Genomic DNA, 17883 nt, shown 5'->3' on the forward strand with positions numbered 1-17883 from the left:
ACACTATCAGATATATGGTTTGCAAATATTTTCTTCCTGTCTGTAGCATGCCATTTCATTTTCTTAACAATGTCTTTTGAGAAGTTTTTAATTTTGATGAAATCCAACTTTTTCTTTTATGGTTCATGCTTTTGGAACCTATCGAAAAATCATTGAAGTTGCCAATATTTTTTTCCTGTTTTATCCTGGTAGTTGTATAGTTTTAGGTTTTATATATAGGTCTATGATCCACTTCAAGTAAATTTCTTATGTAGTATGAGGTATGGAGGGACCATGGACCAAAGTTTCTTTTTTTATTATTATTCCAATACTTATTTATTGAAAAAATGATCCTTCACCTATTGAATTGCTTTGACACCTTTACAGAAAATCAGTTGGCCATTTATGAATGGGTCTATTTCTGGGCTCCATTTATTGTGTTTCATTTATCTATGTGCCTATCCTTTCACCAACATACTACACTGTAGTAATTCCCACTGCCTTATGGTAATACATCTAATTAGGTACCATGAGTCTTCCAACTTTATTCTTCTTCGAAATTGTTTTGACTATTTTAAGTCCTTTGCTTTTCCATATAAAATTCCATATAAATTTCCATATAAATCAGCTTATTGATTTCTAATTTTTCAAAAGCCTGCTGACATTTTGATTGGGATTTTATTGTAATTGTAGATTAATTTGGGAAGAATTGACATCTTAATGATATTGGGTGTTGAGAATCATTTTATATTTCCATTTATTTAGGTCTTTTCTTGGAGGTTTTATAACTTTATTTAACAATTAGTGGTTCTCATCCACATTAACTGTAGAGTTTTAGAAATGGCAAGAGGTACATAGGTAACTAACAAATAGAGCTTATTTGGGGAATCTTTATCCTCATTACATTTTTTTGGACAACTGCATATGGATATGGTATAGGACACTCCTTATTTCTTTAGTCCAGACAGCTATGTTGATTCTGGTGTCAATTTGCACATCTGGAGTTACAGTCTCTTTCATGACAAATTTATAGACTTCTTTGAATGCCTGAGGGGCACACTTGAAACCCACTCCATGAATGTACTTGTGAATGTTGATGGTGTATTCTCTGGTCACAACCAGTTTTATTTCAGAATGGCCCTTCTTCTTGCCACCCTTCTCTGCAGGTGCCATTCTGCCAGGCCCAGGTTAGAAAGGAAGTTTTTTAGGTCTCCTTTGAGTTATTTCCTCAAAGTTTTATCAATTTTAACCCTACACATATTACATATATTTTGTTGGATTTATATCCACTATTGCATGTTTTCTTGATGCTATTATGAATGGTACTTCAAAAATTCAATTTACTAATCGCTCCTTTCTTGTAGATAGAAATACAGTTGATTTTTGTATGTTTACCTTGTATTGTGTGACCTTGTTAAACTCATTAGTTCCAGAATATTTGTAGATTCCTTGGGATTTTCTAAGTAGAAAATCATGACATTGATGAATGGGGACAGTTTTATTTACTGCTTCCTAATCTGTATGTATTTTACTTAATTGTGTTGGCTTTTTGTAATGGTCAGGATCCCCAGCATGATGTTGAATTGGAGTGGTAAGAATAAACATCCTTGAAGGAAAACATTCAATCTTTCACCATAATGTATGAGGTTATCTCTAGGAATTTTTTTTTTGGTAGACGCCATTTAACAGTCTGAAGAAATACCCTTTTATTTGTAGTTTGTCAAGAGATCTTATTATGAGCGATTATTGAATTTTGACAAAAATTCCTGTATCTGTTGATATGGTTAATTGCAATGATTTTTAAACCCACTGGATTTGCATAATGAAAATATATAAGAATGAGTGATAATGATGACAATAATTATATCATTGTGTGCTTACCATATGCTTAGTAGTTTGTAGGGAGATGTTGATTTTTTGTAGGTAGGATGATGTTATCCTACCTAAGTCACTTCTTCCATGGAAAGTGAACCTTCTAAGCTTCAGGGATACTAACTTAATGAATGTATTTGAGAAGGGGGTGTGGAATCATCGGAAATATGTTAAATAGAACATGCCATAGCAAGACACATAAATCCATTAGAAACTAGAGAGTAGAGGTAGGTAAAACCATATTTTATTCTAAAGTAAACAGGAAGTGTAGAACTTTCAGGTTGGTGAACCTGTGGAGATTTTGGGAGAATGGCACTCTGAGAGGGCATGGAAACTCTGCTCCCCTTCCCGCATGCCTTGCCTCATGCATCTCTTCCATTTGGCTGTTCCTGAATTATATCCTTTTATGATAAGCCAGTGATCAAATTCCATAAGAAAGCAAGTACAATATGAAGGAAGAAATGATGGCAATGATGATAATGGCAGTGACGGTGAATGCTAGACTGGAAGGGAGGGGTATTGGGGGTTTTGCTTTGTGACGTCAAAACCACCTGACTGCTACCATTGGCTGGAGCAGTGCTTTGATAACCAAACAAAGGGTAAGGGTAGTTAGTGTTCCTCAGTGCCCTCAGAAAGGTATATATAGGGAGATCAGGGGGCTGAGGCTGACCACCTGGAGGCTTCAAAATGGCTGAGATTACCAGCAAACCACAGGAGTTTGGCACCAATATGGACCAACCAACCACAAGTGGGCAACAACTGATCCCAGGCACAGAACAGCCATCCACAAGTACTCAAGAAAGAAAGAAGAGGGTAACTCCCTTTCAGTGTAAGTGCAGAGACAGTGCCAAGGTGCCAAAGACAGACAAATGGGTAGACATCCCTCTACAAACATGTGCAGTCGAAAGATCTTCTGAAATATCTCTTACTCATTCAAGAAAGCCCAAGGAAGAAAGAAAGACCAACAATAGTTTTCTGTTACCACCAACTGATGAAAAGAGTGAATCAAAATAAGAGTCAGGCTCAGCTTGAACAGAACCAAGGGAACCCAATGAACTCTACCAAGTAATGCACTATGTATATAGAGCCCTGGAGACCTACGACTATTCTGTTGCTCCTCCAGAGAAGCCTGTGGAGAAATGGTCAAACACATAGAGACCAAATTTTACACCAACAGGGCACACAGATGGTGATGATTAAAATGAAATTAACAAGATATGAAAACTTAAATGACAGAGAAAGGACAACTCTTTCTTGCTTCTCCTATGCCTCTTTTCCCATCTTTTACCAACACTCAAATATTTTGAGTACCTTTCTCCATACCAAGCACTGTGCTGATACTGGGTATAGAGCAATGAACAATGCAGATAAGGCCCTTACCTTAATGTGTCTGATTGTAGCGATGAGTAAACTTAGCTAAATATTCACCAAATATAAAAAATTACAACTGTGATAAGTGGTAAGTAGGCAAGATACATAGTTCTGTAACCTTGTGATGGAGCTCAAGGAAACATTCCCTGAGAAAGGGAGGGTGAGAAGGAATAAGGACTTCTTCCAGGCTGTGTACTTTACAGCTGCAGGAAGTGTCATTCTCATAGACCACAACATATGAATATCATCTCCAGGAAGTGCAGTGTGATGGCACTGGAGGAATTGCTGATTGAATTGGGATCAAAAAGGTGAGGAGTGACTTAGGTTAACACCATGAGGGTCTCCTTCTATAAATATGGGCAAAGTTTCTGTTGCAGAAGGATAAAAGCATGGTAAGTAGGATGGTTTATAAAGCCAGTGAGGCCAGAGTAGAGTGAGAGGCAGAATGTGCAAGACAAACCTGAAAGGGACAGGAGGAGCCAGCACACTCAAGGCCTTGATAGATTTTGTGGAGGAATTTATTTTTATCCTAAGAGCCATGAGAAAGAAGCCATGAAGACTTAAATAAGAGGGAGAGGAGGGAATGATTTAAAAGGTTTTTCTACTGTATAAAAATAAATTAGGCTTGGGGAGTGGATGTGTGTAGACAAATTAGAGCCCTTCTAGAGTATTCAGACATTGATGTTTAAGGAGTATAATGATGCTGTTGGTAGATCTGGAGAGAAGTGGAAGGATTTGAGCCTTTTTAGGCATTAATTTGATTTAGTTGTATATGGCAGTAGAGGAGAGACTGAAGGACGGCACTTAGTTTTCTGTCTTGCATAACTGGCTGGTTAGTGGTTCTGTTCACTAAGAGAGGCAACAGTGGAAGTGGACCAGGTGTAGGGGTGGGGTTGGGAGCTGTTACCATCAATAAAGTTTCAGAGATGTTGACTTTAGACCATCTAAGAGATGTCGTGTAGGCTGTTGTTTATACAGGTTTGGGTAGAAAACATTAATTGCTTTGACTAGGATGTTGCTAATAGAACTAGAAGTGGAGATGAAATCAAAAGATATTTAGAGGTTAAAATCAGCGCACCTTAGAAATGGAGTAATATCGGGAATGAGGGAGAGGGAAATGTCAAGGATGGCTGTTAAATTTCTGACTTCTGCAGCTACACAGATAACCAAGATGAGTGATTTCTGCTTGGATTAAAAGTGTATATTTGGCTGCAGTTTTCTTTATGCTGTAGCTCCAAGGAAGCTTAATGGAAGGAAGAAGAGGTACCCAAGGGACAGGAGCTCCAAATTACACATGTGAGGCAGAAATGTGTGTGCACTGCTGCTGTTTTTCAGCATTAATTAGGCCCAAGAAGGATTCTCAATTCTCATTACTTGTTCCTCCACCCCTTTGGTTGGCTAAATAATCCTTTCTAAGGCAAGCCCTCAAAAACTGAAAGTCATTACTTTGCTAGGAGGTGTTTGTATATATCCTTTCAGCACAGATACATATACTTCAGGGACAATTATATGATCTGAACTCATTTTAGTGGGTAATATTTTTCTTTGCATTTCCAGGGCTATGGTTCTGGTTTATTAAAAGCAAAGGGAAGATCAGTCCTGAAATTTGGAAATTACTTTGACTAAGCACCTGTTACAGCTTTTGCTTTCAATGCTGGTGTATCAGAAGACTTGAGTTATCATAAATTTTGCATCAGTGGCAATTATATAATGATTCGTCCTTCATAATGAAAATCCACTTGGCTTTGCCATGTAGACCATGGAGATAATTAAAGTGGATTAGTCAAAGGCCTACATGATTAACACTTTTTGACATACCACAAATCTACTGTAGGCGTCAGGTGATGACTGCTGGCGGAGATTCAGTCTCCAGGACTGTTACCTTTTGAATACTGATGAAAACAGGATAAAAATGATTCTTTGTGAAGGTTTATTTTAAGAAAAGCTGTGTATTTAAGTGGAATCTTTTCTTATGGAATGCAGTCATCCTTTTAATCCTTCATGTCTTCAACAATTACCAAGTGACTGGTTTCCTCCTGTGTCCCTTTTTCAAATGTGGGCAGAAGTTTCTGCCAAGATCCTTCAATCGTTTTCAACAAGTTCTGTCTGGAATGTGGTGGTAGGTAGGGGGAGGAAGCATGACCAATCACAGGGTTTACTTACAGGGAGGCAGGCAGGAGAGCTGACTGAGGTGACTTTGCTTTTGTCTCAGTATAGACAGTCCCTTTACATGGAAGCATTCTATACCTGCAAAGAGCTGCTTCTAGAACTTTTGAATCCATTTTGTTAAGGTACTGACAATTTTACAGCAGAAGCCTGAGAAATGAATGCTGTCTTGGGAGATGTGCACACAGCAGGGATTGCTTAGGGTGTCTTATTTTGAATTTTTGAGATGTACACTTGGGGTTCAATTTTGGTGACTTTCTTAAAACATGCCAGTAGAACTAACATATGGTTTTCAATAAAGCTGATTTTAGGGCATGGGTTGGGTCTTTCTGATAAGCAGCATGACATTTTCGATGTAAAAACAAACTATTACAGGCCAGAGACAGCTTCAATTTATGCTTGGTCTTTATCTCATCCTCTCTCATTCCATCCCATTCCTATGTTTCACTTTATTCCTTATCCCTCCTGTGATCCCTTCTTCAAAAATTGTCTTGTCAGAATGTTCTGTGTTATCTTGCTTCTAGCTACAATTTATTGATGCTGACAGTCTTTCTGGAAAAAGGTACTGTTAGGCCTTACTCCCATCTCTTCTCCACCATCTCTGCTTGACTAGTCCAGTGGAATTGCCCTTTCCCAAAACCTATGGCCAGAAAGGCAACTAAAATGCCTTTATTGATTAGGTAAAATGATAAAGTGATATTTACAATCCAACTATATAGAAGAATACAAGGGAGAAATTGGAAATTACCCATAATCCTACCACTCAGAGACAATCACAGTTAGTAGGTAGTGAACATTCTTCAGTCCAGTATTAGATAGAAAAGTGAGTGCAACTTTCTATGTATGCGATGATACAAACATACCATTTTATAACCTATCTTTACAGCTAAAAATATTGAGGACACCTTTCCAGGGCAGTGTATAGAGAGTTGTACGATAATTTTATGGTCGGGTAGTGGTGCATTATATATGTAACATCATTTATTTAATTGGATTGGCAATTTGAACAAGGCAAATGTTTGAAGTAGACAAGACAGTTCTTTACTCTTACTATGTTCTCATATTTGCTCCCATCTTCCCTTTTTGCTCCTTCTTTCATTCCTGCAATGCCCAGGACGCTTTAAGCTAATGAGAGCTGAAGAACTTACTCCAATGGGACTATCTATATGTCATCAGAGACCTCTTGCAGCCTAGGAAAGTGGCAAGACCCAAATACAGGGATTCTTAATGATGTCCTTCAGATGGGCAGGAGGACATATTATTCAGCATTCACTTTCCTTTTTTTTAAAGAGCTTTATGGAATGACTGATCTTTCTGTTATTCTTTTTAAAAAAATCACTTCCTGTCGCTTCCTGTTAACCCAGTCTGAAACTGTGTTCTCAAAGGTTACTAGTGATTTTCTCATCACTAGATCCAAAGCTGTCTTTTATTCCTTACCTCTATGCCATGTCACAAGGATTCACCTCCTCTTAGAACTCTTCCCTTGTAGATTTGTCTGCCTCCATTTCTGATGGCACCTCCTCTGTTCCCTTTTATGGGAGCCTAGAGACTCAATCTTTGGCCTTTTGTTCTTTTATCTCTGCCTTTTTTTTGTTTTTCCCTTAAACCATATTCCCTTCAAACTTCTCTGTGTCTGCCAAAGGTGGCACCATTCTTTAAATCACTCAGACCTAAGAGTTTAAAGTAATCTTTTACTCTCGCTTTCCCTCCCAATCCAGCCCGTGTCCATATCCTGTCCATTATTTCTTCAAAATAACCCCGAGGCACTGTCTTACAGTGTAAATTGGTACAACTTCTTTGGAAAGGATTTAGACACGATTAAAATAAAAAATGCATACATACTTTGACCTAACAATTGCAATTCTATGCAAGTATCCAATGGGAATTCTCAAGTATACCAACACATCTGTGAACACGGGTGTACTTTGTAGCACTGTTCCGAATAGCAAAATAACAGGAAACTACCTCTAAGGCAGCAGGGAACTGGTGAAGGGCACTTCCATTTCAGGGGATGCAGCTGTAGTAAGGATGAGGTAAATCTATAGGTAGTGACATGGAAAGATGTCTGTGGCATATTGTTAAGATAAAAATGTCAATTTTTCATGTACATGATCTTTTTTTTTGTATACATTCCCATACACCCACATACATACTACATGTGTAGAGAAAAAAAGACTGGATATGTACCAAACTGTTCAAACTGGTTATCCATAGGAAGAGGGATTTGGAAGGAGGGGGTGATGTCTGCTTTTACTTTCTAATTTACATACTTACAGACTGTTTGAATTGCCTTTAAAAATGCACATATTGTGTTTACAATGATTCAAGCTCTTCCCTATTTTCTCTTCCTCTCTCCTTTGACCCAACTTTAAATTTGCATCACTGGCAACATGTCTTCTGAAGGCATCCCACTAGTTCCAAATACTTTACTAGCCCTCTGACCTTGGACTTTGAGAACCTCTTTGAAATGAGGAGAATTACCTACTCTGTCTATCTCCCAGTCTTAAGATTCAAAGGAAATAGTGAATATGCATGAGCGTTGAAAAACTGTTAAACACCATGTTAACATAAGGCATCACCTCTTACAGTGACTGGCAACATGGCCTAGAGCTTGAGGACTGGGGGATCACACAAACAGCACCACTGAGTGAACAGAACTAAAGCCCTGCAGGCAAAACATTGGAACTGCCTAAGTCGTCTAAGGGGGTTCTTCGGCGTTAATGAATAAACCTCCCCACACTAACTTTAACATTCATATCACCTTTGATTTTAACTAGATTAGCTGGGAGAGCAGCTTTCTAAAGCAATTTATCTTTGCAATGATAAACAGTGTAAGCAGTTTGCTAGAGCTCTGGCACTATTAAAGTTGGAAGGAGAAGGGATCCTATATGATAAGGTGAGCACAGAGCTACAAATGTATTCTAAATATTTACAAGTGCATCCATTTCCCTTTAAGTGAGCTACTTTAATAAAAGCATATGGTCTGCCTAATGCAAAAATTTCATTACTTGCATTGAGCTGTAGCAAAGAAATTGCATAAAGCATATATATGGTGCAGGTGTAAAACGTGTTTACTGCTGCCCATCATTGCTTATAGTATCGATCAAGATATTAAAACATTTGTATTGGCATTATTTTTCACTTGTTATAAAGACAAATTGAAGAATTGACTGATATATTTGTGTCACTGTCATAGTACAGTGCTCCTAGTATTTGTCTGAGTCCTTGGGCAACAAAGCTTTGTGACAAATTGTCACAAAGCTGCTTCTGTGTGGCCACTGCACATCTGTTGGACTGTGTGGCAGGTGTGGTTACTACTGCTGAGGACAACTATGGACCTGAGGTCAAACAGTAGCCTCGAAAGAATTTCAAGTTCTGCCATTCTTTGGGCCAGGAATTGGAGGAGGGGTGTAAAGACACTCAACAAATACCTTTTTCCCCCTCTGTGAACCAGCAAGTAATAATCACTGTGGAGAGTTCTCAGGAATCTTACAGTCTACTACACGCTTTGGGTATTCCTGTCAAGGGATTTGCTAACAGTGGTTACAGTTGGCAACTAAGCTGAGGGGACCGAGAGGCCTAACGTGCTTTCCATGCCAATGAGGCTAATTCTGGACGGTGATGATTAAGGAAGGTTAGGGCTTGTGAAATAGAGTTTATATATACAGGTAAGCCACAGTCCATTTTAAAGTTGACAACACTGGAGCGGTGATAAGCTTGTATGTATTTTAGAACACGTACCATGTTTTTGCTATTCATGATGTAGGAGAGAGGTGTGTTTTCTTAAAGGAAGGCTTCACATTCCTTTATATTGAGATCTAGAAATAACCCCATGTATTTCATGTTTCATAAGCAAAGCACGTATTTTATGTGGTAGCTGTCTTTGTCCATTTGGGCTGATAAAATAAATATACCATAGACTCGTTAGCTTAAATAACAGATATTTGTTTCTCATGGTTCTAGAGTTTGGAAAGTCCAAGACCACGACAATGGCAGATTCAGGGTCTGGTAAGAGCCTGCGTCTTGGTTCATAGACTGCTATTTTCTTGCTGTGTCCTCACTTGAGGGAGGGGAAGGAGGAGCTCCTGAGACCTATGTCATAAGGTAACTAATCCCATTCATGCGGGCTCTACCATAATGGCCTAATCACGTCCCAAAGACCCTCCCTCCATATACCATAAAACTAGGTTTCAGCATGCGAACTTTGGGAGAACTCACTCAGTCTACAGGAGTCGGATACTATTTAAAATCATTAATTGGTCTGATTTAACCCATTCTATCACATACATATGCCCAAACATGCCTCTTAGTTCAACACTCATTGTGGTTTGTACCTCACAAAATTCAACTGGGAGTTTTGTTCCTGGGTATTTACAATTCAATTCAACAACTTTTGTTGTTTCCTACTACGTGACACAGGGAGTATTTGTGGCAAGACATAGTCCTTTCTCTTATTGACACACGAGGTAAACTGGTAGGATAAGTAAGTGTCTAGAGTGGCTAAAACCTAGGATATGCTCTCAGATTATTCTAATTCCAAGAGAAATATCAGTATTCTAGGAATGTGGTAGGTCAAAAGCATTTGGAAGGTGGGAGAGGGCTAGTGGGAAAGTTGGTATAAAAAAGGCTAAGTGATCACTAGTGGCTTATTCAGCAATCCATGGAAGTTAGAGATTGATCCATTCACATAAGATCTCCAACTGTTTTTATTTTTGGGGGTTATTTTCTATACTTCAGTCTAAAACGGCAAAGCTTGTTTGTGCCTTGCTTAAGAAAGTGAAGTGACTTAAATGACCCAAGGAAATGTGTTATGAAAAGCAATACTGAATGAATGAAGTAGCCATTTGAAAGCATCTTCTTTATATTTGTCACCTTATTATTTCACAAAAACACATGAATAACTTTTAAAAATAACTCAGGGAATGAATTTGGACCCAACAAATGACATCTTTTAAGGTGGTAGATGATGAGTTCCACAGCAGTAAAATGTTCAGTTGTCCATGGGCATTGATGAGTTTCTGTGTGATTACACCATGAAACTGTATTTCAAAATGTTACCTTTCTTTGTATGTAGTTTTGAGGTTTGCAAAGCACGTTCAGTCTCCCAGATGGAGGTCCCCAGCTCATGTTATGTGGAAGGGCCACACAACAACAATTTCCAGTTTCTAACCTATTGAACCAAGGGCCCCCAAAATCTCTTATGCAGTGGCTTGTGTTACCAAAGGATCATGAAAGTCCAAAGAAGCTTTGGGTAATGTATTGAGAAAGCCTCCACTTGATTCATTGTGAAAGATAGTGTATTATATCCACTTAGTTTTTTGCTTATTCAAATGGGTACTTAGTAATTGTGGAATGCTGGAAAGAACAACTGTCAGATACCACAGTGACCCTCAGCCAATGTATAGAATGTATAGAATTCTATGGATTGGAGCCTTATATTTGGAATTTGCTAGGTAAATATATTCCAGAATTTCTAGAAGGAGATTTAAAGTTTGAAATTTACAAACATACAAATAGTACACAACTATAGGAATGATGCTTATAAAGAATTTAAAATAGCATGGAAAAGTACTTAGAATAAATTAATAAAAGCAGACAGTAGAAGTATATATTCAGTACCATCTCAACTACAAGGAGACAGAAGGGACAAAAAATATAATGAATTATATCAATATTTAAAGGGGTTTCTTCAGGAAGGTGGTGATCACAAGTAAATTATGGGTTATTTTTTTCATATTTTGTGTGCTTTCCAAATATTTCATAATCTATATATAGCTTAAAATAACATGAACACATGTTATTTGTTAAGAATTGGGTAAAATAGGAAAGCACAATGAACAAAATAAAAATCATCCATAGCCCTAGCTCTATGGTTTTTAATATTATTGAGCTTTATATATACACTTGCATTTTCCACCCAATCTCATTATTTTTTAAAGGTTGGCTGTATCATTAAAACTAATTTGGCTTATTGATTCCAACTGCTGTGCTGTATTCCGTTTTATGATTTTGGCACAATTTACCCATTCTCTTGCTAGTGGACATTCAGGTTATGTCTAATCTTTCAGCATTATAAATGTGTATGGTGGATATTCTGTAGTGGATATTCTTGATCAGTCTCCCTTCTTCTCCTCTCTGTATATAAATGACAGTTTCTCAAGGCAGTAGTGAAGAGATTACCCACATGGGCTAAATCTGACTTGCTGCCCTTCTTTTTTGTAAATAAAGTTTTATTGGAATACTGCCATGCCCGTTTGTTTAAGTATTGTCAATGGCTTCTCATGCCGTGATAGAGTTGAGTAGCTGCAACAGAGATTGTACAGACTGCAAAACCTGAAATATTTATGGTCTGGCCCTTTACAGAAAAATCACTGACCCCTAATTTCTGGGGTATTACTTAGGCATGAAATTTCTGGGTGAAAGGTGCACATCTGAAACTTTAGAGATGTAGCCAATCACTCTGCAGTGTGGTTGTGTAAAATGATACTTTTCCACCAGTGTGTGTGATTTCATGTGACCCCCAAATGTTTGTCAACACTTGTCAGTGTCAGACTTAGAAAGTTTTGCCAGTTGGTTAGCTGATATTTGAATTTCTTTGTAATTTTAGTTTGCATTTCACTGATTGCTAGTGAAGTGTAGAAACTTTTCAAATGTTTGTCAGCCATTTTTAAAATCTGTGAATTACCTGTTAATATCCTTTGCTCATTTGGGTTTTCTTAAGATTATTTCTTTATATAACCTTTATGTAATACTAATTTTGTGTTGATAGGTTTGGCTTTTCTACTTACTTCATTGTATAGAAATTTCAACAGTCAGATTTAGCAGTTTCCATTATGGTTTGTGCTTGTTTTTTTTCTTATTTTGGAAGTGTTTCCCTATCCTGAAGTTATTTTTCTCTTTTTAAGTTTTGCTTCTTGTATTCTTATCTTTAATTCACTTGGAATTTATTTTCATGGTGTGAAATAGATTGTAACCTGCTTTTCCACATAAATCATGAATATCTTCCCATTCCCACATCAACAGAGAGATCTACATCATCATCTTAATGATTGCATAGCAGCCTATCATAATTCATTGAATGAATCTCATGTATTAATTATACTTAGGTTATTCTAGATTTTCCCCTTTATAAATAATGCTAAGATGAATGTTCTTCTAAAATGAATACGTTTTATAGTCAGAAAAACAGAAAGTAGGAAACAAGGACAACTTAAAAAATACCAACAACCTTCCTAATACTTGTACATTTGGAATTTATCAATTCAACAAGCATTTATTAAAAACATCTTATGAACCAGGAACTATTTTGAGGTGCCTAATATACCTGGTATTTATGGTAGATTGCCACTCAATTCCAACTTCCTTATGGTGTGCTTTTTAATATTGCCAAGTTTTGAAAGTTAAAAATCTCATGGAGTCTCTTGTAGCTAGGGGCTTCTAGCCACCAAATAGATACATTCACATGGGATTTAGAAGCAGACATGATGCAGTGGCTGTTTTCCTGGCTGTTGATGCTCTCAAGCTCATGTGTGAAGATAATGGGCATATCTGAAGCAGCCTTCTGAGGTGTAGTCAGGAGCTTTGTGGAGGTCTAGAGGCAGTATGATGGTGGTTGTTCTTCCCATCCAAATAACATGTATAGTAGTGTGTTCTGTATCTTAATAATTGCATGGTGGAGTGTCCACTTTCCCAATAAGGGCAAAGGTTCTCTGAGGGAACCAGCCAGGTATGTTGTTTTGGGAGTCATATGTGGAGGCCCAGCCTAGCACCTGCTCCTTATCACTTCCAGTGATACTACAAGTACACATTCCCTTGCGTTACATAGCTTTCTGCTTAAAAATGCTGTAGTGCTTTCTGTTACCTGCAACTGAGTCCTGTCTTACAGTACTGTCTGAATTGGTAAGTGGAATATAAACCAGTAATTCCCATACACTTTGCTAAGTGCTAAGCTAGTTACCTACTAGGTGCTGTGGGATCACAGAGGAAAGACTATTTTTGCCTGTAGGTGTCAGGAAAATTTTCATTTAAGAGGGGACTTCTGGTTGAGACTTAAAGGGTAACATGGGCAGAGGGAACAGTCTGAGAATGTCCAGAGAAATGTGATTCTGACACAAGTAACTTGGTGTGGCTGAATCATAGGGTATGTATAGTATAAAGATCATTCTGACAGTTGTATATAGGACAGTTTTGTAAGGATGGCTTGAAGGGGCATAAAAATGTAGTCAAGGAGTAATTTAGCAAAAGGACAGAAAAGATGTTAAAAACAAAAAAATTGAATATGGTAGATGAGAGGAAAGTCCAGATTTTCTGAGTTTTTTGTTCTGTAAATCCCTCCCCCTCCCTTCAAAAAAACACTCCCTACATTAAAATGTGAGCTCATTCCTAGGTGAGTTATTTTCTCTTGTGTCTCCCATAACATCTAGCACAATGCCTTCAGATGATATTGCTCAATAAATATTGGTTGAATGGCTGATCTGAGCTACTTGATTGTACTTTTAAGAGTAGTTAACAATGAAGAAAATCAGTGTTTTCTTGTAAGCCACTGTTTTGAAAGATTTAAACCCTTGAAATGAATTATTAAAGAGTTTGTTTTAGTTTCTTTTTACCCCACTCAGGCAAAAGCTCTTTTCCCATTTCTTCCTGAGTTGATCAGAAAAAGCATTACCTTCTATCTCTAGATTGATCTCTCAGGTACCCCAGTCTATGCCCTTCGCTGAAGCTTTTGCTAAAACCCTCACCCTCTGCAGCAAAAGACCTAGCTCTTCTTTGTCTTTAATGACAACAATCTCTAGTGATACTCATACTAACACTATTACTGTTAATAATAATAATGAAGAAAACATGCCAGGAAATATCAGGGTCCCTTTGCTTCAGAGCATTTCCAAATCCTGTTTGGAAGTTTCTATAGTCAGAGCTGCAATTTCTTTCTTTCAATCTACTTTTAACATTTTTTTTCTAGGAGTAGAATAAGACAAACCTTTTTATTCTTTTGTCTTAATAAACAGGAAGGGACTTGGTAGTTAATTAGAATGCTTGTTTTACTTCAGAGATGCTTTGGGTTACAATCAGAAAGGTATGACCAAAACAGAACACATTTTGAACAAACAATAGAATTGCCTGCTTTTTCACACAGTGTTATTGGGATTCAAAGGAGAAAAAGATTGGTGGTTGGTAGAAATCCGTAAAAACTTAGTTCAGCAAATACTGGGCTATGCCCTGAAGGAGGGATAGAATTTGGATAGGGAAGGGAAGGAGTACTTTCCAGGTAGGGTGATCTCAAGAACAAAGATGTGGAAGTGGGAATGAATGGTGCAATTCACAAGACAGAAGTTAGAGCACTGACTGATAGGCAGGATTCTTGAGAGAAGAAAAAACTAACTATGTGGGTGGGGCAAATGGTTGTTTCTTTTTTCTCATGCTAATTAGTGTTTTGGGCATGCCAGGCTAACAGGACAAGGTTGGGATCATTGTAGAGGTGTTGTCCATCATTTGAACTACACTTTGGATCTGTCTTCCCAGCAGTTGAACTATTATAATGTTCCAGTAGAAAGGGCTCTTAGAGGTCTTTAGTCCAACTACCTCACTTTACAGATCTGAAAATTGGAGTCCAGAGAGAAAGGACTTTGTCCAGCTCACAAAGTGAGTCAGGCATTTGAATCCAAATATATCATTGAACCTTAATGGTGAAATTAACCTGCCAAATACTAAAAGAAGTGTCCAATGCTAAAATGAGTTTCTGACTACTTCCTTTCTTATAGAAATGCCCTACATCTGGAAAGGTGTTCCTTTCCTCTTGTTGAGTCAAAGCTGTTCCACTGATGCGTATTCCTCATGGATAAGGAGGACATATCTCTTCTCTGGGCTAGCATTTACTTCCCTCTCCTTCATTCATGTAGGTAATAGACTGTGTTTCTTAATTGAGTAAGGGAAGGAAACAGTTGCTTAGCAGCTTTAAAACTCAGAAAATGGCCTTTATTTTGGAGAGGCAGTGGTTAGATTCTGAGTTGCAGTTCATACATAGTAAGGTGGTGTTTTTGTTCTGTTACCTGCAGCTGGAGGAGAAAGGAAACAATTTCAAAAGTGAAGCAGGGAATGACCTCGGAAATTGGGGTCCATGTTTCCAAGGATAGTATTTCTTCAAGGTCTTTTGTCCAGAACATCTTCTTTCCTCTTGAAACTGTAAGCACTGGGTAACTCACACTGATAGCAATGACCAGGCAAACTTTGGACACTGGAGTCACAAGAAAGGGCATTAATGAAGATGCGTTACAACTACTCAGTGTGGCTCAGGTAGTGCACTGTGCCAGAATGATGTCACCAAAGGGGTGACTGACCCAGGGACCACAGCGGAGATTCTTAAGGTAACTAGGAAGTCTGAGACCTAACCTTAGCCACAGATGAACAATGAAAAAAAAAATGAATCCTTGAGGCACTCATAGATGAACATCAGAAGCAAGGGCAGTTTTGCATAACCCAACTCAGTTACCAAGAGGGATCAGCTTCTAGTGCAGACAAATGCAGTGTTCCAAGTGTAGAGGACTACAGATAGACATGATCATTCTGGTCAGACTGGAAGATGGCTTTCCACTCAGTGAAGAAGGAATATATATGAATGTGCAAATGGAAAATGACAGAGGTAGATGACAGCTGAGAGAAACAGCAGTACAAATTAAAAAGAAAACAGAAACAGCCTCCATTGATATACTAAGTCTTGGACATAAGCTTTAGTAAATACAGAATCTTCCCTAAAGACAGCATTCATCTGAACATGTTGCCACTGCAGAAAGTCAGGCAGTGAGGATACTCATGAATAAAGGCAAAATTCTGTCCTGGAGTGGTAACAGTGTAGTGGGGAAGATTCTAGATTTTGGTTTTGTCTTGATCTCAACCTTCCGAACTTTTCTCTGCCACTTTTTATCTGTGTGTCCTTGGACAACTTATTTCACTTCTCTGGTCTTCACTTTCCTTATCAGTAAAATAGAGGTAGTAAGAGGATACATCTTTGGGACTTTTGTGGAAATTTAACTAGGATTATACATTTAAGATATTCAGCATGGTGTCTGGTGCATAGAAAACACAAAAATACTGAACTGCTATTTGATTTGTCTTCCACCTTATCTTTACTGCTGTTTAAAAGTTATTTTTTAAACTTTTAATTTTGGGATAACTTTAAAGTTGCTAGGATGGTTCTGAGAGTTTCTCTGTACCCCTCTCCCAGCTTCCCAAGTGCACATTACTATGTACATTTGTTAAAACTAAAACCACATTGGTACAATACACTTAATTAAACTCCAGTCTTTACTTGACTCTTCCCACTTTTTCCAGAAATATCTTTCTGTTCCAGGATCCAGTCTAGGATACCATGTTGCATTGAATTGCCATGTTTACTTAGTTTTCTTTGATATCTGATCATTTCTTTCTTTCTTTGTTTTTCAAAAGTTTGACATCTTTAAGGAGTAGTAGTCAGATATTCATATAGTGTCTCTCAGTTTATATGAAAATTGGTACTAGAACTTTGCCTTCAGAAACTCATCACTAGAAGATAGTACCCTCCCATTTGTGCAAAGGGACTGGCAATTAAGTATAAACTGTATGTATAATACATTGTGTAATTAGGCCCAGTAATTAGACTATCTCTTACTCTTATAGCAACAGTTCTTATAACAACACCTTGCGCATGGTAGGCACTCATATTTTTTTCAACGAACAAATCAGTGTTTCCAATTTAATTTTTTTTGATACTGTTCATATTTTGATTCATCTGTGTATTGATGCAGTTTTATTTTATTTTTTTAGTTAAATGATATCCCAGTTTAAGTGCACCCTGAAGCTTTGTAAACAAGAAGCACATAGGTGGATTTCCTTGACTCTCTCACCTCCTTTTTACCTGGGCCTGCTAAGTTACACGCACCCCACCCCACCCCACCCTACCCCACCTCACACACTGGATCCCCAACAGCAATGGTCACTGATTCTGTACTGATCACTACAATTTACAGCTGTATGAGGATTTAACTTTAAAATGCAAGAAAGTGAATGGAAAGTGGGATTACAAAACCAGGAATGGGAAGGATCATAGAAAGTCAGAAAATAGGATATGAATGATTATGTAGGGTGAGTATATATGTGCGTATGTGTTCCATGTGTGCATGTCTCTGGGTGTTAGTATGTCCTTGGTAAATGACTGGAAGCATACACACTCAGCTGTTAACAGTGATACCTTTGTTGCTAAGGGTGAGTTTGAGAAAAGAGGGGGAAAACTGGGGCCAATCTGTTTATTTCCCCCTTGCTATATGTTTTTTTTCCTAATAAAAAAGAAATGAAAAAACATTTTTAAAGAATTCACCATCTTATCTCTTGAAATAATAACTACAGTGAAAAGAAGTAGATAGTTTTCAGATCCTAGGAAATAACTGAATTTAGGATGAATGATGTTTAGACAGCTGTTGAAGGACTCTGACTAGAGGGTTGATGAATTCAAGTTTGTACAGTATA

At 37.8% G+C, this 17883-nt stretch overlaps 1 pseudogene; it reads right to left on the bottom strand.

Moving 5' to 3' along the window:
- Window positions 1-780: 780 nt before the first annotated feature.
- Window positions 781-1152, bottom strand: LOC108392607 (large ribosomal subunit protein eL31-like; annotated as a pseudogene).
- Window positions 1153-17883: the final 16731 nt, after the last annotated feature.

Source organism: Manis javanica, chromosome X (assembly GCF_040802235.1).
Source record: "Manis javanica isolate MJ-LG chromosome X, MJ_LKY, whole genome shotgun sequence".
Classification (NCBI taxonomy): Eukaryota; Metazoa; Chordata; class Mammalia; order Pholidota; family Manidae; genus Manis; species Manis javanica.